The sequence below is a fragment of the Equus asinus genome, chromosome 3 (genome assembly GCF_041296235.1).
Source record: "Equus asinus isolate D_3611 breed Donkey chromosome 3, EquAss-T2T_v2, whole genome shotgun sequence".
NCBI classification, from domain to species: Eukaryota; Metazoa; Chordata; class Mammalia; order Perissodactyla; family Equidae; genus Equus; species Equus asinus.
In genome coordinates this window covers 107,690,613-107,716,097 of record NC_091792.1, presented here as the reverse complement: position 1 = coordinate 107,716,097, position 25,485 = coordinate 107,690,613, and the positions used below count along the sequence as shown (strand labels likewise).

General features: G+C 36.3%; 1 pseudogene; it reads left to right on the top strand.

Annotated features, from left to right (window-relative positions):
- Positions 1-1,416: 1,416 nt before the first annotated feature.
- Positions 1,417-25,479, top strand: LOC106826092 (UDP-glucuronosyltransferase 2B17-like; annotated as a pseudogene).
- The last annotated feature ends 6 nt before the right edge of the window (positions 25,480-25,485 follow it).

Genomic DNA, 25,485 nt, shown 5'->3' with positions numbered 1-25,485 from the left:
CTTGGTATCCATTATCAAATGTTGAGTGCTCCCAAGAAGCAGACACTGAGCTGGAGATTAGTTTACAGAGAGATCATTAACGACTGCTCTTGGAAACAAAATCTGTGTGTGTGAAGGGTAAGAAACAAGATTGGAAAGTGGAAAAAACTAGGGACATAATAGTTTCAGCATAGGTCTCAACCAACACTCTGGGATATCTGAAGCTAAGATCACTTTTAAGGGTTGGCCCAAGTTGAAATGAGGAGACCAGGCATTGGATATGGGTTTCCCCAGGAAGGAGACAGCACTTTAGACTAGATAGATCTCTTCAGCAGAAGCACATCAAAAGATCCACCAAAAAGGGCATCGCCAAAATCCAAGGATATAACAAGTCTGCTTGCAATGTATTCCTAGAATCTATGTCCAAATTCTTTTTCAGAGAGAATCACCTCTCATTTCAGGTCAACAGATTATTAATAGCGTGAAAATAAATCTATCCCATGACACGCATCTCTCCTTTCCTACTCGTAATTTGATTAAGAATTTGTGGTAAAAGTTTTTTTAAAAATACAACTTACCTGGATTACAAAGGCATTCTACAAAGCAAAGTTCAAAAGCAGGTACTTTGAGGATATATACTTTCTAAGAGTAAGTTTCAAGGGAGGAAGAATAACATAAGGAATGTTGCAAATGTTCAGAAAAGAAAAAGATCATAATTTAAAGCAACATTTTCAAATAAAGAAAGTAAAGTGGTACTTGACAATCTTGCATATTTGGATGAGAAGAGAAGAAGGGAAGGAGTATGTACACTCAGAAAAACAAACTCAAAGATAATGAAATAGCACTAATATGACAGATGGGAAAATATGGAGGAGGGAATTCAGACAGCCTACTTGAAAATGTCAAAATAAATCAGGAATAGATTTGTGTTGAGACAATGCTGCTCTCTTGTCTGGAGACTTCCTATATGAAAGATAATGTCCTGTTAGCCTAGAGGCAGTAGAATTTACAATGATACTGGAGTTTATTATCCATAGTCACAAGCACAAGATCATTTGGTCTTTTCTTTTCTTTTCTTTCGTTTTTTTGTGAGGAAGCCTGGCCCTGAGCTAGCATCTGTGCCAATCTTCCTCTATTTTATGTCGGATGCTGCCACAGCATGGCTTGACAAGCAGTGTTCAGTCTGCACTGGGCATCTGAACCTGAGAATGCCAGGCTGTAGAAGAGGAGTGTGCAAACTTAACCACTACACCACTGGGCAGTCCCATGAACTTTTCTGTATTTGCTTTCCAAATCCGCTATTGGAGCTATTTAATCATTGTGCAATTTACATGTACCAGTTATATTTTAACTACTTAATTGATTCTTTCCCGCGTGTAAATGAGAGCCACGTCAAAGTTACAAGAAGTTTATAAAGAAGGAATAAATTTTACCAGGATGTCTAAGAAATGGGCTTCTCTTCTTGCACTGTGTTGTTATTTCAGCTGTGGATTCTGTGGAAAAGTGCTTGTGTGGCCAATGGAATACAGTCATTGGATCTATTTAACAACAATCTTGGATAAACTTGCTCAGAGGGGCCATGAAGTGACTGTGCTGGTATCTTCAGCTTCCATTCTTGTGGATCTCAGCAAACAATCTGCTCTTAAATTTGAAGTTTATCCTATATCTTTTACCAAGAATGAACTTGATTCACATTTTATGAAATGGCTCAAGTTGTGGTCATACGAGTTACCAAAGCATACATTGTGGGCATATGATTCAAAGATGCAAAAAACATATTATGAATATTCTGATACTGTTCAAAAGCTCTGTGAGGATTTAGTTTTGAACAAGAAACTGCAAAAATCCAAATTTGATGTTGTTCTTGGAGATGCCGTTGCTCCCTGTGGTGAGCTGCTGTCTGAACTACTTAACCTACTTTTGGTCTACACTCTTTGATTTACCACTGACAATACATATGAAAAACTCTGTGGAGGGCTTACATTACCGCCTTCCTATGTACCTGTTGTCATATCAGAACTTAGCAACAAAATGACATTTATGGAGAGGATAACAAATATGTTGTGTTTTCTGTATTTCAACTTTGCATTTGAGACTTTTAACAAGAAGAAGAGGGGTAAGTTTTACAGTGAAGTATTAGGTAAGTCGGTGATTTATTTATTATATTTTCCCTACGGTAGGTGGAAAGAAACCTACTTTCTTGTGTGTTTTAGAGTGTGTGTGTCTGTGTGTGTGTATATACATACATATATATATATGTATGTATAATTAAAGAGAATTTCTATTTTCTTAGGTTTAGTGTCAAAATGGATATATGATAATTTCTCAGTCAAAATTTATCAATCATTCAAGAACTTGTGCAAATTATTCTAGAATTCCATAACACTGGAGCTGCAACTCTATTTGACATTGATCAACTATATTAATATTCTTAAAACTTGTTTATTTAAAAAGCTACATATCTACTATGCTCTTCATAAATCATGTCTTTGTTATTTATTGCTGTGTAATCAATCATTCTAAAACAGCAACCATATTATTTGTTCATGATCCTGTGCACCAGCAATTTGAGCTGGACTCAGTAAATGTTTCTCTTTGGGTCTTCCTTGGCCCAAGAGCCAAACACTTTAGTTGTCTCCTCCCTGTGGCCCCTTGAACAGGCAAGCTTGTGCTTTTTCAGGTAGTAGAATTCCAGAAAAGTTTGAGTGAATGTTCTGGGACTAGCTTTGGAAGTCACGCAATGTCACTTTTGCCCCCTGCTATTGGTAAAATAGGTCTTGAGGCAAGTCCACATTCAAAAGATGGAGAAATAGCCTCAATCTCTTGATAGAAGAAGTTACGAAGAATAGGTTGCCATTTTTAATATACTACAGTAAGAAACTTCTTAAATTTATTTATAAAGTCAAGAGAAGTTCAGCCATGAGTAAATATATTTTACCAATCTGGTTCTAGTAAAAAGTTTACTTTGTGTATAAGAACGTATGCCTACTTTGTGAAAAATTTATGTTTCCTTGTCTTTGAAATTACATATTTATATGAGCTCATAGCTAAGGTAACCTTCAGCTTTCAGAATCAAAGTCTCTGACATCTCTCTTCCAGTTTCAATTTTTCTATTATTACACCTGAACTGTTTCTTTGGTCTAATCATTTAATATCTCTCTTAAGAGGAAAATTGCTTAATTATGAATGTTTTTTTTTTATCTTTTTTCCATCATTTTACTTTTTTTTTAGGAAGATTAGCCCTGAGTTAACATCTGCTGCTAGTCCTCTTTTTGCTGAGGAAGACTGGCCCTGAGCTAACATCCGTGCCCATTTTCCTCTGCTTTATATGTGGGATACCTACCGCAGCATGGTGTGCCAAGCGGTGGGTGCCAAGTCCACACCCGGGATCCGAACCGGCGAACCCCAGGCCGCAGACGTGGAAGGTGCAAACTTAACAGCTGAGACGCTGGGCCTGCCCCTGCTAAGTTATGAGTAAGCTATCCCTGAGCATTATCTAGTATTACGCCTCCCTTCTCAATGAATTAAAAATCATCTGCTAAGTAAACCTAAAACTTTTTTGATTATTTTAGCATTATCCATGTCTGTTTTCTGATCTACAGTTATACTTTCACTTGATTTAAAAAATAAAGCAAACTATAGGGGTCTAGTATATTTTTCCTATCTGAAATATTTCTAAAGATGATTTGGTAAGCACATTCATTCAATAACAAACATTTACTGAGCTTTTGCTATGATTTTTGCCTTCACGAGGGAGAAGAAAATCAGTAAACATTTACTGAGAATTACTCTCTTCCAGGAAATCTTCTAAGTCCTTCATATTTATTAACTCATAGACAATACATATAGGAATCATTTCATAGGTGCTATTATTCTCCTCATTTTACAGAATGGAAACTGTAGTACAGAAGTTCAGGTAAGTTACCTAAATTCTCAGTGGAAAAAAATGTTGGGGATGGGATTAAAACACAGCCGTCTGTCCCCTGGGCCTAATTCCTTTGCATATTGCATTAAATGATAGAACAGAGAGTCTCAATTCAAAACTCCACATATTGTGCTAAGCACCAAGTATATTACAATACAGAAGACCAAGAAAGTTAGTTTTTCTTGATTTGGGAGATATTTTTAACAGACGCATTTCATTGCCAGAAGGTATCTTTCAACTAGCCAAACTTTGTGTTGCCAACAGGGGTGCTCCCTCATCAGCATTTACTCCTATACATAAAGTAGCTTTTTGTTGGGCCCTATGGTAAAACCTGAAAACTTAGAAAACATATCCCTTTCAAATGGAACTTAACCATCCTTAACATAAATGTAATAATTATTATCAATAGATAAGAAGATATGTAAATTTAATTTAAGATTACAGGGGAAATAAAGATCTGAGTCACAAAAACATTAACCTTTGATTATATAAATATTGTATAAGGGTGCAGTGGCTTAGAGAATAAAACCAAAAACCAAAATCTCAAATACAAATCTATTGAAAATTAATCAAGGATCATAGGTCACAGAAAATAAACTCCTAAATGAGATCCCAGAGCAAGAGTATGCAAAGTACTGTAAAGGAAAACGAGGATTGAATGGGAAACAATCAAAGTAGAAAGCTGGTTGTTGAGTCAGGTGGGAGGGAGGCAAGCTTTGCTCACAATAAAAGACTAAACAAACAATACAAAGACCAAAGTTTCTGACATTAATCTGGTAAAAAGTAATCAGGAATCATAGGTCATAGAAAATAAGCTCTTAGATGAGATTCCATAGTCAGAGCATGCACAGTAATGTGAAGGAAAACAAGGATCAAATGGCAAACAATCAAAATAGAAAGTTGGGTGGTCAATTGTGTGAGTGGGTTCATGTGTCTGTGGTTGTAAGACCAAGCAGATAATACAAAGCCACAAAGAAGCTCAGGGAACATTTTAGGTAAATAAGGGGATGCAGGTACAAAAGGTTGAAGCAAATAAACTTATACAACAAAGTCAGTTTTCCATCCTGGCTTTCCAGAACTTTTATGTCATTCCTTGAACAGGCACCCATGACAACAATGCTGATTTATTTAGGGATAGAAACCAACAAAGGACATCCCTTGGCCAAGTCATAATCTTTTATTTATTTATTTATTTTTGAGGAAGATTAACCCTGAACTAACATCCATGCCATCTTCCTCTACTTTATATGTGGGATGCCTGCCACAGCATGGCTTGCCAAGTGGTAGGTAGGTCCACATCCTGGATCTGAACTGGTGAACCCTGGGCCAATGAAGCAGAACATGCGCACTTAACTGCTGCATCACCAGGCCAGCCCCCAAGTCATAAAACTTAAAAGGGAGGATTTTCAACTTTTTTCCCCTGAATCTCTCTGACCACCGATTCAGGGCTTGGTCATACTTAGTTTTTCCAGTATTTATAATTCTTCTGTAGGCTGGAGACTCAAATTAGGTAGGGGAAATTACTTGATAGACTGAATGATGGGACAGCACCCAGGTCCCATTCTTTCCTTATAGCTGTCAAGCAACCTTCCCTTTAAGTTAAATCGTGATAATCTATCCATGTAAGAATGTTTCAAGTTTCCTCAGAAATAAAAAATAAATGACATGGAGATGGAAGTGAAAGACATCATTTCATAGCATATCTCACTCATCATGCACTTTCCTGATCACAGATGGTCTGGGACTTTGGACCTGCAATAAGCTTTCTTCTGCAAAATATACAAGGAAAAAAGAGTCTTTAAACTGTGGAAAGGAAGACTTGTTTCCCGGTGTGATCTGTGTCATCAGAGAGAACTCTTAAGCCACCAGGGTTTCTCTGCTTACATTTCCCCATACCCCTAAAGGATATACAGCTTCCCATGTGTAACCTGATTATTCTCTGGTGAAACGAGACCAGATTGAGACAAGCGTGAACGATGCAAATCCTCACGCTGCAGATTCATATTTAATGTGGAAGATCATTATGATATTTAGAAAACCATTTCTTATTCAACCAACTTACTGCAATCTTGGGGATTTCTTCACTTCAATGAGCAGCAAAGTGGATTCTTAGCTGAGCCCTTGTCCCATGTGAAACCCTGTCACGTGGACCTTTCCCAGAGACTGAGAATCATGAGTTAGCAAAGAAAATAAAACATGTTTAAAGCATGGGATTCAGTAAAACTATCACAAATATCATAAAAGAGATACAAACCTAATGCCATGAAGATGGAAAATGAGATGATGATCATTTAGAACTTAATATTCATCATATATGCTTAAACAACCTACAGGGAAATATCGACTTAGAAATGCAATGTATCAGTTACCTTGAATTTGTAATACATAAAAGAGAAATGAATCTTTAATGAATATTTGAACTTAGAAAGGGTGCAGAGGTGAAAGTATATTAACTATTAAGTCTGTCACTTACATGGTTTTCTTTCCACTTTTTTTGTTGTTTAAATGTTTGTTCAAATTTTAAATCACTGGCATATTTTGAAAATCTTGACCTACAGAAACCTGAGTCTTTACTCCTATGTTTTCTAAGAAAAAATGGATACAAATTCACAGATATATACATATTTTTCCTTCTCTATTTTCTTTCTCAGGAAGACCCAGTGCATTGTGTGAACTGATGGGGAAAACTGATATTTGGCTAATCCAAACCTATTGGGATTTTGAATTTCCTTGTCCACTCTTACCTAATTTTGAATATGTTGGAGGACTACAGTGCAAACCTGCCAAACCCTTGCCTAAGGTAAAACTTGCTATCTTGAAAAGAGCTTTTCTTTCCCAATCCAGATGATGTTGTCTTATAGATAAGACATGGGGTAATACATAAAATTTCTTCATGCCATTCTTTCACATATTATGTGTTTCATGTTTAATTATCAATGAAGATTCTAGGTTACATAACAGTTGTTACAAGGATGAGAGACATGCATGATCATGTGGATATAGACACTATAAAACATTATTTTGCTGTCCAATACATAAGAAAGGATAATTTTTTCAACAAATGAATATTCTATGTCTACTAGATGCCAAATTGTATACCATGCACTGAAGAAGAAGTGAATGAGACAGACACAGTTACCCCCCATGGGGAGCTTATAGGCTAGTTGGTCAGAAAGACTATAAAAGTCAATAATATACAATTATTTACATCAACAATAAATCATATTAAGAGTAAGATCGAGGTGGTATGGGAGCTCTTGTCATATTGTATTCAAGTAAACTGCAGTCAGGTATTAAAAGAATCAAATTATGATAATGTTATATTCAAAGTGAAAATATGTGCCAGTATTCCAAGGCTATGGGATCTGGTGCTTTAATGCATGACGTTACGGTAGTCAGCAAATACACAAAGGTCCTGATCCTGTCAGGAATACTTTTCCTATAAAATATGGATGTAAAAGAAAAAAGGAGGAAAAGAAAAAAAAGATTTTACTTACTTATCTCACTGAATTGTATGAAAATGCAAAATTTTAAAACATTCTTTATTGTTTGAAGATTACGTGTTTTTAAATTTGCCTGCTCACTAAAATTTATTTGTAACTCCAAAATCTGTACTTGCAGTGCTTTCATAACATTCAAGGATACGCACAGAGCAGCAAAAAATCGATTCACCTACAGGTATGTTCCCAGTTGAGGTCACACAAGGTGATGCTCTGTCTTGCTGTAGGCTCTCATACTGTAAACAAGTGTCCCTTTCCCAGTGTATTTAATGTCACATTTTTTGCATTATAGTGCTTTTTCTTGGTGATTTCTTTGTTTAGAATGGTCCCCAAGGATAATACTGAAGGGCTTCCTGGTGTTCCTCAGAGGGAGCAAGATGACAATGACATGACTTAGGGGATAAACATGTTTGTTACATAAGCTTCATTCACTTCCATGAGTATAGTTGTTGGCTATGAGCTCAATGCTAATGAGTCAAGAATATAATTTATTATTTCCTTATGGTTTGTTTATTTTTGTTTTTATTAGCTTATAACATTATATAAATTTCAGGTGTACATCCTAATATATTTTGAATTCTGTGTAGTTTACATCATGTTCACCACTCAAAGACTAATTACAGTCCATCACCACACACATGTTCCTAATCACCTCTTGCCCTCCTCCCTCCCCACTTCCCCCCTGGTAACCACTAGTCCAATCTCTGTTGCTATGTGTTTGCTTGTCATTGTTTTTATCTTCTACATATGAGTGACATCATAAGGTATTTGACTTTCTCCCTCTGGCTTATTTCACTCAGCATAATACCCTCAGGGTCCATCCATGCTGTCACAAATGGGCAGATTTCATCATTTCTTATAGCTGAGTAGTATTCCATTGTGTATATATATCACATCTTCTTTATCCACTTGTCCCTTGATGGGCATATAGGTTGCTTCCAAGTCTTTTCTATTATGAATAATGCTGGGATGAACAAAGGGGTGCATGTATCTTTATGCATTTGTGTTTTCAAGTTCTTTGGATAAATACCCAGCAGTGGAATATCTGGATCATATGGTAGCTCTATTCTTAATTTTCTGAGGCAACTCCGTACTGTTTTCCAGTGTGGCTGCACCAGTTTGCACTTCCAACAGCAGTGTATGAGAGTTCCCTTCTCTCCACATCCTTTCCAACACCTATTGTTTCCTTTCTTGTTAATTATAGCCATTCTGACTGGAGTGAGGTGATATCTCATTGTAGTTTTGATTTGCATTTCCCTGGTAGTTAATGATGTTGAACATCTTTCCATATACCAGTTGACCATCTGTATACCCTCTTTGAGGAAATCTATGTTCAAATCTTTTGCCTATTTTTTAACTGAGTGGTTAGTTTTTTTAAATTTGAGATGTATGAGTTCTTTGTATATTTTGGATATTAACCCCTTATGTGATAGATGGTTTGCAAATATCTTCTCCCAGTTGTTAAGTTTTCTCATTTTATTGATGGTTTCTTTTGTTACACACAAGCTTTTTAGTTTGATGTAGTCCTATTTGTTATTTTTTCTATTGTTTCCCTTGCCTGGTCAGACATGGTATTCGAAAAAATGCTGCTGAGACCAATGCTGAAAAGTGTATTGCCTATGTTTTCTTCTAGAAGTTTCATGGTTTCAGATCTTACATTAAAGTCTGTAATCCATTTTGAGTTGATTTTTGTGCCTGGAGTAAGATAATGGTCTACTTTCATTCTTTTGCATGTGGCTGGCCAGTTTTCCCAACACCATTAATTGAAGAGACTCTCCTTTCTCCATCATATGCTCTTGGCTCCCTTGTCGATAATTAGCTGTCCACATATGTGTGGGTTGATTTTGGGGTTCTCGATTCTGTTTCATTGATCTGTGTGTCTGTTTTTGTGCCAGTACAATGCTGTTTTGGTTACTATAGCTTTGTAGTATATTTTGAAATCAGGGAGTGTGATAACCCAAGCTCTGTTCTTTTTTCTTATGATTCCTTTGACTATTCAGGCTATTCTGTTGTTCCATATAAGTTGAAGGTTTCTTTGTTATATTTCTGTGAAAAGCATTGTTGGAATTTTGATAGAGAGTGCATTGAATCTATAGATAACTTTAGGGAGTGCATTGAACCTATAGACTGCTTTAGGAAGTATGGACATTTTAGCTATGTTAATTCTTCCAATCCAAGAGCACGGAACACCTTTCCATTTCTTTGTGTCTTATTCAATTTCTTTCAACAATGTTTTATAGTTTTCAGTGTACAGATCTTTCACCTCTTTGGTTAAGTCTATTCCTAGGTATTTTATTCTTTTTGTTGCAGTTGTAAATGGGAATGTATTCTTAATTTCTCTTTCTGCTACCTCATTGTTAGTGTATACAAACGCAACCAATTTTTGTATGTTGATTTTGTATCCTGTGACATGACTGTATTCATTTATTATTTCTAAGTTTTTTAGTGGACTCTTTAGGGTTTTGAACATATACAAGCCTATCTTCAAATAGTGATAGTTTCACTTATTTTCCAATTTGGATCACTTTTCTTTCTTTCCCTTGCCTGATTGCTCTGTCTAGGACTTCCAATACTATGTTAAATAAAAGTGGTGAAAGTGAGTATCCTTGTCTGTTTCCTGTTCTTATATGGATAGCTTTCAGTTTTTCTGCATTGAGAATGATATTGACTGTTGGTTTGTCATATATAGATTTTATTATGTTGAGAAATTTTCCTTCTATACCCATTTTATTTAGAGTTTTTATCATAAATGGATGCTGTATCTTGTCAAATGCTTTCTCTGCATCTATTGGGATGATCATGTGATTTTATTCTTCATTTTGTTAATGTGATGTATCACAGTGATTGATTTGTGGATGTTGAACCATCTCTGCATCCCTGGAATAAAACCCACTTGACCATAGTATATGATCTTTTTAATGTATTATTGTATTCTATTTGCTACTGTTTTGTTGAGAATTTTTGCATCAATGTTTGTCAGTGATATTGGCCTGTAATTTTCTCTTTTTCTGTTGTTTTTGTCTGGTTTTGGTATCAGGATAATGTTGGCTTCGTAGAAGAGTTAGGAAGCCTCTCCTCCTCTTCAAATTTTTGGAATAGTTTGAGAAGGATAGGTATTAAGTCTTCTTTGAATGTTTCCTAGAATTCACCAGGGAAGCCATCTGGTCCTGGACTTTTACTTTTTCGGAGGTTTTGGATTACTGTTTCTATCTTCCTGCTGGTCATCGGTCTATTCAAGTTCTACACTTCTTCTTGATCCAGTTTTGGAAGGTTGTGTGATTCTAAGAATTTATCCATTTCTTCTAGATTATCCAGTTTGTTGACGTATAGCTTTTCCTAGTATTCTCTTATAGTCGTTTGTATTTCTAAGGTGTCCATTGTAATTTCTCCTTTTTCATTTCTGATTTTATTTATTTGAGGCTTCTCACTTTTGTTCTTGGTGAGTCTAGCTAAGGGTTTGGCAGTTATGTTTAGTTTATGTTTTCAAAGAACCAGCTCTTGGTTTCTTTGATTTTTTCTATTGATTTTTCAGTCTTATTTTCATTTATTTCTGCTCTGCTTTTCATTAATTTCTGCTCTGCTTTTCATTATTTCCTTCCTTATGCTGATTTTGGGCTTTGTTTGTTCTTCTTTTTTCAGTTCCTTTAAGTGCACTCTTAGATTGTTCATTTGGGATTCTTCTTGTTGTTGAGGTAGGCTTGAATTGCTATAAACTTCCCTCTTAGAACTGCTTTTTCCATACACATAGATTTTGCCATGTCATATTTTTATTTTCATTTGTCTCCAGTTATTTTTTGATTTCTCTTTGATTTCTTCATTGACCCAATAATTGTTCAGTAGCATTTTGTTTACTTTCCATATATTTTTGGCTTTTCTGATTTTCTTCCTCTAGTTGATTTCTAGTTTCATAGTTTTGTGGTCAGAAAAGATGCTTGATATTATCTCAATCTCCTTAAATTTTTTGAGACTTATTTTGTGGCCTAATGTTTGATTGATCCAGGAGAATGCTACATGTGCAATTGAAAATAATGTGTATTCTCTGGTTTTACATGGAATGTTCTATATACATCTACTAAATCCTTCTGGTCAAATGTATCATTTAAGGCCAATGTTTCCTTATTGAACTTCTGTTAGGATGACCTATCCATTCAGGTAAGTGGAGTATTAAAGTCCCCTACTCTTATTTTGTTACTGTCTCTTTCTCTTTTTATGTCTGTTAATATTTTCTTTACATATTTAGGTTTTCCTATGTTGGGTGCATAGATATTTGCAATTGTTAAGTCCTCTTCTTGGATGTTCCTTTTATCATTATGTAATGCCCTTCTTTACCTCTTGTTTCAGTTTTTATTTCAAAGTCTTTTTGTCTGATATAAGTATTGCTACCTCAACTGTCTTTTCTTTGCCATTTGCATTGAGTATCTTTTTTCCATCCCTTCACTTTTAGGTTGTCAGTGTCTTTAGGTCTGAAGAGTGTCTCTTGTATGCAGCACATATATAGGTCTTGCTTTTGACCAGTTGGCCACTGTATGCCTTTTGATTGGAACACGAAGTCTATTGACATTTAAGGTAGCTATTGATAAATATGCATTTAATGCCATTTTGTTACGTTTTTTCTGGCTGTTTTAGTAGTTCTTCTCTTTTCCTTTCTTCTTCTCTTGCTCTCTTCCCTTGTGTTTTGATGGCTTTCTTTATTAAAACGTTTGATTTCCTTTCTCTTACTCATTTGAGTATTTAGTATAGATTCTTGTTTGTGATTACTATGAGGTCCAGATAGAATATTATATGTATATAGCAATCTATTACGAGTTGATAGTCTCTTTAGTTTGACCTCTTGCTAAACGTCTTATTCTTTCACACTCTCCTCCTACATTTTGTGTTTTGAAATCATATCTATTTTTGGTCTTCTCTCTCCCACTTAAATACTTTTAGTATTTCTAGTAGACCTGGTTTCTTGGTGCTAAGCTCCTTTAATTTTTGCTTGTCTGGGAAACTCTTTATCTCTCCTTCCATTCTGAGTGATAAGCTTTTCTGGGTAGAGTATTCTTGTCTGTAAGTTTTTTCCTTTCAGCACTTTAAGTATATCATGCCACTCTCTTCTAGGCTGTAGAGTTTCTGCTGAGAAGCCAGCTGATAGTCTTATGGGGTTTCCTTTGTATGTCACTTGTTGCCTTTCTCTTGCAGCTTTTAGGATTCTTTCTTTATCTTTAATTTTGGACATCTTAATTATAATGTGTCTTGGTGTGGGCATTTTGAGTTTATCTTATTTGGTGCTCTCTGTGCTTCCTGGACTTGGATGTCTGTTTCCTTCCTTAGGGTAAGAAAATTTTCAGCTATTATTTCTTCAAATATATTCTCTGCCCCTTTTTCTCTCTTATCCTCCTGGACACCTATATTACAAATGTTAGTGTGCTTAATATTGTCCCAGATTTCCCTTAGACTGTTCTTGTTCTTTCTAATTCGTTTTTCTTTTATCTTTTCATCTTGGGTGATTTCCTGTAGTCTTTCATCTGGCTTGCTGATCTGTTCTTCTGTATTATCTACTCTGCTAGTGAGTCCCTCTAGTGATGTAGTCTTCATTTCTGATTGGTTCTTTTCTACATTTTCCACTTCTTTGTTGATGTTGTCACTGTGTTCATCCAGTCTTCTCCCAAGATCAGTGAGCATCCTTATGAGTTTTTGTTTGAACTCTTTGTCAAGTAGATTGCCTATTTGTGCTTCATTGAGTTCTTTTTCTGGAGTTTTGTCCTGGTTTCTTGCTCGAAATGTGTTCCTTTGCCTCCTCATTTTTCCTCTTTCTCTATGCTTATATCTATGTGTTAGATGGGTCAGCTATGTCTCTTGATTTGGAGATGTGGCCTTATGTCAGAAACGCTTTTTGAGGCCCAGCAGTGTGGTTCCCTCTCATCACCAGTAAAATGTTCCATGAGTGACCCCTGTGTGGGCTATGTGTGTCCTTCTGCTGCAGAAAGTTTGCTCTCACTGCAAGTATGCAGAGAGTCTAGGCTTTCCTGCACTGTTTGACAGTTTGTAAATAGGGCTGGGGAGCCACAGCACTATTGGCTAAAAGGTCTAATAGCACATTCCTGTTACATTTTTTCATTTTAAGTGAGTAGGCACCCAGTGTTGCTGCTTGCTAGGCAATGGGACATACAATTGCTATAGGCCTTAGACCTGCAAGGCTCTTGTCAGCTCTCTTAGGATTGCAGCTGATTGGGGCTTGGCCCAGACATGGAAGAACCCAATTGTTTTAGGCTTTATCATGTGGTTTCAATCCCCTTTGTGGCTGTTTGTGAAGCAGAGGTCGTTTGCTACTGATAAGCCCCAACCCCCTCACAGGTTCACACACACCTTCAGCACAGTCCTGTCCCATGTACACTTCCCGACCCCTTGAAGCATAGCCAGTCACCCCACTGCAGAGGCCCCACACTTTGCCTGCTCCTCGCACAGGTCCTGCCCCAGAAAGGAAGACATACCTGCCTGCAGAGGATCCAGGCACCCAATCTATGCAGGCTGACAAATAGCCTGAGGGCTTGCTGTTGGGTAGTCCCAGTCCCTATGGCAGGCTGCCTGCCCTGGCAGAGCTGGATGAAATCGGTGCCTTAGTGATTGTGGTAGATCCCTGGGCTAAGAGGCCGGGGGAAGAACGCCAATGGCATCTGTCAGCATTTGTGTCAGTATGCCTGTACAAAGTCACAACAATGGCTGCCACCAATGTCTCTGCCTCCCGAGAGGTTTCACTTCTCACTGAGATGTGCCAGAAACTGCTGGGTGAGTCCCTTTTCACCAAAGGACTGTCCACCTTTCTTTCTGATGTTTTTAGGCTGCTTTCTGAGAAGGGTAAGTTAGTGCATGGGCCCTTTATTAGCTAAGTTTTTCTACTTTTGTCAGATAGCTTTTCTGGAGGTATTCCTCATTATAGTTAATAACCAGTAAAGCCAGGTATTATGACACTTGTCTCTGTTGTGCTGGGTCTGAAGTATGCTTATAGTGTTAACACACACTTGCTCTGGTCGCTGCTCCTCCAGGGAAGGCTTCCTACCTTAAGGTTGCTCTCACCTGGCAGTCAAGCTCTGTGGCTCACAAAGGTGGCTTTTTTCTCTCCCGAAGGATTTTTCTGCATCTTCTGCCTCAGTCAGGACTGTCCCTTGTGGTGGGGGTTCTTTTTATCCAGTTTTCAGTTCCCTCTCAAGGGTAATTTTTCCAAGAATAGTTGAACCTGGTTCTGTTCATGGGAGGAGGTTAGTTCAGAGTCCGCCTACATCATCATCTTGATGAGATCAAACAATATATATTAAATATGGTGCCTTTAAGCAGAAACACACATGAAAGAAGGCTGTGAGTTGATCAGATGGTAAAAATGTTGTAACAAGAAGCTTGCAGGAAACTAACCTTGTGTTCACTGACGGCAATGATTCAGTATTTGCTAATAACATGTTTGCAGCAACTTCATAAAACAACACTGCCTAGAATAATAAGAATCGACTAAATATGTAAAGCCCTTACACAGTGCCAGGAATATAGTACTTAATAGATATTAACCATTGTGATTTCAATTTTACTAGTGACTCTTTTAACTGAAGAAATTCATTTTAGAAAACAAAGTGAGCAGATGAAACTGTTAAAATCTATTTGAAACTTTACACAACCTCACCAGTATCTAGACTGGAGGGACTCCTTCTGAGATATGTATATGTATATATATGAGTGTACACTGGCAAACCCCTGAAATCATTTCCAAAGATATTTCTGAATGCTTTCTAGCATTTGATCTCATCATACATGAGATCAAATAACTTCATATCACAAAACAGAGCAGAGATCGTTGTACCATGATAACACAGTTTGTTGAAATCAGCCTTTCTCTGGAATTAGCTATAGTGGGCATTAAAAATCATTCAGTGGAGTATAAACTGGATTAGATATAATTCTATTTCAAAGTTTTAAATGGCCTAATCTCACAAGATGGCTTGAAAACAAATATATTAAGTAAGATATTAGAGAGGAAATGCCTGATTTAATATTAACCTGTACAACATGCCACAGATTTAGAAATATAAATGATGGTTTTCAATCATTTTGTGACATGGATCTCAATTAGTTCATATACACACTGATTAAATATGTTACCCATTAAATCACACTCTCAAGGAGTAAAAACCCATGAAATAAATAGTTTACAAGCAAAATTGGTCACATTCATTAGCAGTCATGTCTTTAGTTCCCTTGAAATATCTGGGCCAGGATAAGATAGACACAAACTTGTACCCAGGCTGAAGAACTCTAGATAAAAATAATGTTAATGCATGTCATTGCACTTTCATTAGGACTTTGAATGAAAATTGGAAGAAACAAACTGCAGGAAGTTTTGGAAAGCTATTTCCTTAATATGAGATGAAATTTAGTACAGCACACGCAATATTAGCAGAGCATGTGCCAGAAAAAAAAGGATATGAGACTTTATGAAAGGGAAAATTATTTCATAAATACATAAATCTTCCAGTCAGTTAATGAAATATCACCAGAAAAACAAGTAATAGATCAGAGTCTTAGCGGAGGCTCAAATTTAGGGATCCGTTATGTAGTGGGAATCTGAAACTCCAGGAAACTTTGTGGCTAATAAATTGAAGGTCTTATTTATGTACGTAAAACTGATTTAACGAAAGCACTTTCCTTCTTATACCAAAGCAAGCGTATATAACCTCATAATCAGGCCACATTACATGTAGGCTTCATCATCAGGAAAGCCTACACCAAAAGAGACTTCCTGAAAAACTGCCAAGATGAAAAGTGTAACAATTCAGTAACAAATATATTGGACATAGAATGACATACAAATTCATGAAGTCTAGTTGCAAATGGTCTTTCACTTTATTCAAGGAATTCTGATAGGAATTTAGATTCTTTTAATTCTTTAGTCATCTGTTGCTTCCTCAAACGAACACCAAAAACAAAACAAAACTGTTGATCAAACGAAGCTAGGTTTATTTGACTTATTACAGGAAGGGGGAACAACACCTTCCAGACTGGGTTTTATTATTGTTCCAGAAAAAGGAAGTCAAGATAATTCCGAGGTGTTGGGGCCTGGGTTGGTGATACATGGACGGCTTTGTAAAGTAAGCAGTTGGTTGTAAGTGAGCAAAGTTTATGATATAACTTTGGATTGCTGGACAAAGGTAGGTGAGGTGTTAATTCTTATCTTGGTAAGCAAGCTATGTGTTTTAATGAGTAAACTAATTTAGTTGGGCACGATCATGTAATCCTGGGACAAATAACTAAGATACTGTTGCTAGGTCTCAGTAACGTTTAACACAGAATTAGAAAAAAAATGTCTCACCCTGGTGACGTTTAATGCATGGAATAGAAATTATATGGTTTTTAGTACTCACATAAGAAAATTAAACCTATGTTGCCATAGTGGGAAAGGTTCTCAAAGGACACTTCCTCTGTATTGTAATCACTTGCTGGGAATTGATAAAAAAAAGAACCATATTTGCCTAGAAATCAATGATATACATTTGGGAAAGAAATTGGATTTCATATCACACATCTCCTTCTAAAAGGATTTAATGGTTTAGAATGTTAGAAGATGAGACTATTCTAAGAATTCTACTCTGTTTAGGAATGTATGTATTCATTTCCTTCAAGCAAACTAAAAAAAAGAACAAATGAAATAAAAAAATCTCTCTGCACTGATGCCCTTTCATATTACCATGAACTATCTCTTTTCAGGAAATTGAAGAGTTTGTGCAGAGCTCTGGAGAAGATGGCATTGTAGCATTTAGTTTATGGTCAATGGTCCAAAACCTTCCAGAAGAAAAGGCTAACATGATTGCATCGGCCCTTGCTCAGATTCCACAGAAGGTCTGATAAGTTGCATTTATGCTGAACAAGTAATTGAGTAAGTCTCTTTACAATCTGTAGAGTGGGTTCATTAAAATGGTTACTAGAAAGGAGTAAAAATTTCATAATGCAATTAGATCAAAATGAACTTGTATCTCTGTTTTTATTTGAAGTCAAATTCTAAAATAGTGCAGAGAGGACACATTTGCTTAAATATTCCACTTTAAGTTTCATTATGCTCTCTGAGATATTTATATATTAGAGACTCTGTGTAAGGTTTTGCTCCTATTATGATAATAGTATGCAGGTAACACAGCAAGAATGCCCAAATTTTACCCCACAAATCAAAGCTTCTCCAAAAACATCTCCTCAGAGATTATGAAATTATGAGCATCAGAGAGGCATCAAATCATAGTTCAATTGGTAGCTGCATAAACACTCAATAGTCAAAGTAGAATTTTCTAAAAGGTTGAGTTGGAGAATAAAGATTCAGACCCTTCCTCCTGTTCCTGCTCCCCCTTCTCCCAAGATAAATACAGTATATATCTTAAAACTAACCCTATGTGAAAGAACAAGAGAGAAGCCTGGCCCTCCTGATTCCCCTTGGCATTGAATAGTGGGGATAGATTGAAGAGCAGGCCCAGAGGGCCAGGCTTTGTCTCCTGTTAAAGCAGAAAGGGCAATAGGAAGGAAGGGACACGGGCTCTGACTTTAAGTGCTCTTATTCCTGCCCATTAAAAACTTGGTCTAATCCAAATACTGTTCTGACAAACTGGATTATCAACTGCTTTCTCAAAGGTGGGGGGAAAGAGAGAGGCAAAAACTGGGAAAGCATGCGCAGAGTCAGGTTTAACATAGAGATAAGTCCAGAAGTGCTCCCTCCTGTAAAATCCTATAGATATTTTAATGAAACTACAAGATCCATCTGAGCTCTCTCACTGGTTGTGGACTACTTTCCACCTTCAGGCATGATCTAAACTGGCCCCTAACAATCCACAATATTTTTATCGCAGAGAACCTGAGATCAGGCTGACTGCCATGACAGGTAATAGACAGCCACCTGCTATTCTTTTAAAAAGTTGCCCCACTAACCTAGGATTCCTTGGGATTTCATCTCACTTAGAAGTGAGAATTTCAGTATCAGTCACTATGTCTGGTTGCAGCATCTTTGATACATGAGGCATTCTAAATTAGTGTTTTCTATTTTATAAAATGCAAGTAGATCTCTTAACATCATAAGCTGCTAATTTGCCTATTTTAGCTTATTATGGTCAATGAAAATTAAAGACCTTTTAAAAAAATTTTATCCCTTGTCCTATTATTAATTCTGCAGTTCCTACTTTTGTAAAAAAAAATATGTAAAACTATGGATGGATAAGTCCATTGTTAATCCCTTTCTGGGGGAAAAAACTGAAATAAGGCCTTGGAAGATTCCTACTTCAAAGATTATAGCAAGCAATGTTCTTGCAATACGTAATCTAAATTATTTGATATTCCCTCTATAGAAGAAGGGACTTTAACCCTCTGTCCTAAGTAGAATAAAGTATGATATTGCTGACGATATAAAATAGAAAGGTATAACTTTCCATCAAAATGCTTTATGGAGAAAGTGAACATAAGCAAATCCTCATGTATTCTGCTCAGAAAATGCTAAGCAAGCAAAGCCTTTCCTAGATTAAAACCACAAGTTTCTTATATGAGATAGTCACTTGAAATAAAATTGCAGAAATTGCAGTTAATGTTGTGTTTACACTAAAGTCCTGAGTTATCCCTTAAAGCTTTTAATATTAAAGTGTCATTTACAAACTAATTTCCCTCAGCTCTTTATAACTAATAACAGTGAATAATAAACTAATAATTTGTAGCAAACTCTACAGAAAGATAGTTGATAAATAGGTACCCAGATTTTTGGTACTTTGATTTTTTAAACTATTTGATAGCACTCATATGTTAACATTTCTGGGCAAAAATATCCAAATTTGTTAATGGGAGGGAGCTGGAAAAGACTCCTTGCTAGACTTTAATTTCAAAAATACTCTATGCTTATGTGATCTTTCTCATGGTGTAGAGCATTTTCTTCATCTTAATAGGTTGTTTGGAGATTCAGTGGAAAGAAACCAGGTACCTTAGGATGCAATACTCAACTCTTCAATTGGATCCCACAGAATGATCTTCTTGGTAAGACTGTGGCAAACAAATAAAATCCTACTGAGAGGAAATATCAAGAAAAACAATGGAACACCAGTGTAATGCAACATTTGGTTTTGAAAACTTCAACAATCATGTGCTAATTCTCTCTTAACCATAAATTTTCTATTGCTTCTTGATAGGTCTTATCAGCTCCATGCTCTTCTTCTCCAGTCTATCTTTCTCATTGATGTTGTAATGCATTTCCTAAAAAATATAAGAAAACATTACTCCTTTCCTATGGACTTTCAGTGACTCACGCTGCCTACAAAATAAAGTACACCCAATAGGACACAAAACACCTTGTGTTCAACTCATTCATCATTTGTCCTTTATGTCCAAACACTTCCTGAGATTCTCCACACATTTTCAGATTGGATCCCTCTCTATACAATTGAGACAATGTTTCTTCACCGCCATGATTTTGAATGCAAAGTTCTTTGAATCTTCATTCACTTCCACACTTGTCTATCGGACAAACAACTCTACACTAACATCTCCTTCAATGTAACCCTTTTTCTCTTTTCCTTAGACAGACTTCCTTTGGAAATCCACAAATGTTTATACGATCCCATGAGCATAGTAATCCTGTGCAGAAAATGCTGCCTTCTTTACTGGCTTATACTGTCAATTTCTATTTTTACCCATGGGACTCAGAATTTACTGTTTTCTTTGATCTCTTTCTTACATCATCCAAAAACCAAAGCTTTTGTCACTCACGGTGGTGGCAATGCACCTATGAAGCCATTTACCATTGGATTCCCATGGTGGGACTCCCCATGTTTGTTGATCAACCTGATAATATTGCTCACATGGCAGCCAAGGGAGCAGCTGTTAGATTGGACTTGAACACAATGTCAAGTACAGATTTGCTCAATGCATTAAAGACTGTCATTAATGACCCTTCATGAGTATAGCATTTTTTTAACCAGGCAGTATTTATAGATAGGTTCTCTTTTCAGCAGTGAATATATATATATGTCCTATTATTAAGAGGCTAATTTTAAATAATTAAAATGGCATCACCAATCTAAAATTCACTTTTACATTCAAGCAGTCAGTTATTTCAAAATTTCATTTTAATTCTATAGATTTAATGAGTAACCAATTAGTTCAACAATTTTCTAAGCAAAAAAAAATTTAAGTTATATAGCTTATTGTAAGAGGCACACATTTTTAAAAATGTGGCTGGGGGACAACCCTGTGGCTGAATGGTTAAGTTTGAGTGCTCCGCTGCAGCAGCCTACAGTTTCACTGGTTCAAATCCTGGGCACGGACATGGCACCACTCATTGGGCCATGCTGAGGCGGTATCCCACATAGCACAACTAGAAGGACCCACAACTAAGAATATACAACTATGTACTGGGGGTTTTGGGGAGAAAAAGGAAAAAAATACAATCTTTAAAAAAAAAATGTGACTGAATCCACAGAAGGAAAAACTGATGAATGTGAAAAAATATCTGGAAATATTTCAATTAATTACTTAAAAGTTTTAAAACTATAGAAATATTCCCCTAATTTTTTATTAATATAATTATTTTAATACGTTATAAAAGGAGATAAAATTTACTTAACATAAAGTTGTCCTCCTTAAACTGTAAAATTCAAGTATATTCATTATGTTTGCAGAGTTATGAAACCTTCACCACATCATCATAATCTAATTTTAGAACTTTTTCATCACACCAAAAGGAAAGCTTATACTCCTTAGTCAGTCTCCATGACTTCATACCCCTAGGTAAGATAGATAGATGATAGATAGATTGATTGATTGATTGATAGATAGATAGATAAACTGGAAGTACACATTTTTCAAAAGCATATGTGGGGGTCAGCCCGGTGGTGCAGCGGTTAAGTGTGCACGTTCTGCGTCAGTGGCCCGGGGTTCACCAGTTCGGATCCTGAGTGTGGACGTGGCACCATGTGGCAAGCCATGCTGTGGTAGGCATCCCACATATAAAGGAGAGGAAGACGGACATGGATGCTATCTCAAGGCCAGCCTTCCTCAGAAAAAAGAGAAAGATTGGCAAATGTTAGCTCAGAGCTAATCTTCCTCAGGAAAAAAAAAAAAAAGCATATGTAATAAAATACCAGAATTGGCCATATGTTTGTCTATAAAGCAAGACTCAGAAAATCTGAAAAGACTGAACTCATACAAAGTAAATTGTCTGGTCGTAGTGGAATTTGGTTAGAAATCACCAAAAAATTTTTAATCTAAATTTTGGAAATTAAGCAATTTTATTCTAATAATTCAGAGTCAATGACAAAAGCATAATGGAAATTTTAATACATCTAACAAAATGATCAGGAAAATTAAAGGTATCAAGGTTTGTGGAATGCAACAAAAGTTATACCCAAATGGAATCTTGGATCTTAAAATTCACATGTATGCCAAAGGTAAAAAGTCTAATAAACAATGATCTTAGCTTCTGTTTCAAGATCTGAGGAAAACAAGAGCAAATTAAACCAATGTATAAGGAAGAAATGAATACAATAGGGAAATGAATCAATATAATACAAACATACAATGAGGACGATCAATGAGTCCAAAAACTGGCTCTTTAAATAGACCAACAAAATTTATAAAATCCTGGCAACTTGGATCAACAAAGAAATAAAGCAGGTACAAATTACCAATATCAAGAATAAAGAAATGACATTAATCTAGAGCTATTGGACATTAAAATTTCTCTTAACAGTGTATTAGGTGCAACTATATGAACAAAATTCTATATAATGAACAAAATATTATAAAACACAATTGTACAAAAAAATCACCCCAGGACAAATTGCAAATTTGATTTGCCTCATATCCATTAAAGAAATTGAGGGGCCAGTTCAGTGGCATAGTAGTTAATTTTGTGCACTCTGGTTTGGTGGCCCAGAGTTTGCAGGTTCCGATCCTGGGCATGGACCTAGCACCACTTGTCAAGCCACCCTGTGGTAGCATCCTACATAAAATAGAGGAAGATTGGCACAGAAGTTAGCTCAGCAATAATCTTCATTAAGCAAAAAAAAGAAAAACTAGGAAAATTGGCAACAGATTTTAGCTCAGAGCCAATCTTCCTGACAAAAAAAAGAGAAAAGAAATTGAATGTTTGTTAAAGCTATTAAAACTTTCAATTTAGTCTTTGTTAAAACTTCCAACACAGGAAACTCCTAGCCCAGATGCCTTCACCTGTGAATACTTCCAAATACTTAAGAAAGAAATATCACCAAGTTTACGTAAACTCTTCTAGATAATGTCAAACATATTTAATACTTTTCAAGTCATTTTCTGAGGCCTATAAAAATAAGACAAGGACATTACAGGAAAAGAAAATTTGAAAAAAATTCCTTTCTGAAATCAAATATTGGGTCACTAAATAGAGTACATTTAAAAAAGAATAAAACATCGTGACCAAAATAGGTTTAGGTTTATTCCAGGATTGAAAGTTTGCTGAAATGTTTGAAAAATCAATCAGCATAATACAATAAATTGTCAACATGAAAGAGAAAAATATCATGACCATTTCAATGGTTAAAGAAATTTTTGATAAAAGTCAACATCTGTTCATCATATTCAAAAAGTTCAACCTTTTGCAAACTAGAAAGAAACTTCCTTAATCTGATAATGATTATCTAAAAAGAAACCTACAATGAATATTATATCACTGGCAAAAAATATACAGCTTTATGCTCTTAATTAGTCCTCAGGAAAATGTAAATTAGAACCTCCTATTAATTCATCAGAAGAGCTAAACTTTAGAAAGACTGATACAACCAAGTCTTTGACAAGGATGTGGAGAAATAGGAACTCTCGCGCACTACTGGTTGGAAGATGAATTAATAAAAAACTTTAAAAAACTGTTTAGTAATATCAATGAGACCCAAACATACATGCACTATTCTCTCAGCAATTCCAGTCCTAGATATATGACTAACAAAAATGTATAGGGGCCAGCCCCGAGGCCAAGTGGTTAAGTTTGCACGCTCTGCCTTGGCAGCCCAGGGTTTTGCAAATTTGGATCCTGGGCACAGACATGGCACTGCTCATCAAGCCATTCTGAGGCAGTGTGTCACACAGCACGAACAGAAGGACCTACAACTAGAATATACAACTATGTACTGGGGGCCTTTGGGGAGAAGAAGAAGAAAGAAGGAAAAAAAGAGATTGGCAACAGATGTTAGCTCAGGCACAAATCTTTAAAAAGAAAAAAGTATAAGTATGCAAACCAAAAGACATATACAAGAATTATAACTGCATTAGTCGTAATAGCCAGAAAACTGTTAACAGCCCAAATATCTATTGATCAAAGAATGAATAAATAATTTATGGTATTGTCACTCAAAGGAATACTATACAACAATGGAATTAACCAATGATTGCTACATAAAAGACAGACACGAATGAGTAGACACTATATGATTCCAGTATATACATGAGCAAAACTACTCTGGGACATTAGAAATCATGCTAGTGTTTAATTTGGGGAAGATAGCAGTGGCTGAAAGTGCCCACAAGGAGGAAGTGATTCTCGGGAGCCTATGATTGTCTAAGTGATGATCTGGAGAGCAGTTAGATTAGTGTTTTACCTTGTCATAATTTTCTAGCTAATTTTGAATTTGGAGCTGCTTACTTAGGAAATGTGCAGCTTTCATATGTTTCATACTTAAATGTTTATTTTAGAATATATAACATGTTTAAAAATACCTACATGGTAGAAAGCACAATTCACAAAAAACAATAAAAGAAATGCCCATGAGTGCTGTCAGAATGTGGCCAGGAAAAGCCTCCCTGAGATGGAACTCTGAGCCAAAGACTTCCCTCGAAAGGGAGAAGCAAGGCTTGGGGTGTTGCAGGGAAGAGTGCTCCAGCGGAGGGACAGAGGGGACACAAAGTGCAAAGGCACTGAGGTGGGAAAACTTTGGGCAGCTTCAGTGAACAGCTAGAAGGCCAATCAGTCTACAACAGAGTGTGCATGGGACAAAGTGATAGGAGAAGAGGGAGCCAGGGCTCTGTCCATGGAGGTCCTGAGGTCCAAAGAAGAGATTTAGAGTTTATTCAGAATGAGATGAGAAGCCAGGTTGAAATTCTGAGCAGGGAAGTGTAATAGGCTGACATGTGTTTGAAAAGAATCATTCTGGTTACACGATGGAAAATAGACAGTATAAGTAGAAGAGTAAAAACACAGGGACTAGTGAAGAGGCATTTCATCCTCCAAGATACTGGTCTCCTTGAAAAATTAAAAAAGCATCATGCTAAAATTGCATTTCCGCCCTCTGCCTTACAGCGCTTGGAATGGCTTGTATCATTTTTTCTGCTAGAAAAGATATAATTTTCTCACCTGCCCTTCCTTTTTTACTTTTTAAAATATTTTTCAATTGGAAAATTCCTATTTAAAAGCCAAACTTTCTATGCGATCCAAATAAAGATTTACTAACTTCTGCAATCCTATAGCATTTATTTTGAATAATATGTATGACACTTCAAAAATCATTAATGGGATTGGTATGCTTAGACAAACAAACTTCCTTTCAATGTTGCTATCTTTGTGTTTCTCGTTTAGATATAAAGAGAATGCTATGAAATTATCAAGAATTCAACATGATCAGCCAGTGAAGCCTCTAGATCGAGCAGTCTTCTGGATCGAGTTTGTCATGCGCCACAAAGGAGCCAAACACCTTCGGGTTGCAGCCCATGACCTCACGTGTTTCCAGTACCACTCTTTGGATGTGATTGGGTTCCTGCTGGCCTGTGTGGCAACTGCTATATTTGTCATCTCAAGAGGCTGTCTGTTTTGTTGCTAGAAGTTTACTAAAACAGCAAAGAAGAAAAAAAGGGCCAAGCTGTATCCTTGACCTAAAGCTGGTATGCTTCCAGTTTATTCCAGCAAGAAGTTGTGATGTAAAGGTCCCTTCCTCGTATATCCAAATGACTTCAAAATTTAGCTTCTCTGGGAATTTGTTTTCAAGGGATTTAATACACATTTAAGAGCTAGAAATATTTCATGCTAAGAGAAAGAAAATGGGGGGAAATAAAAATCAAATAAACCTATCTGGGTTTATATTG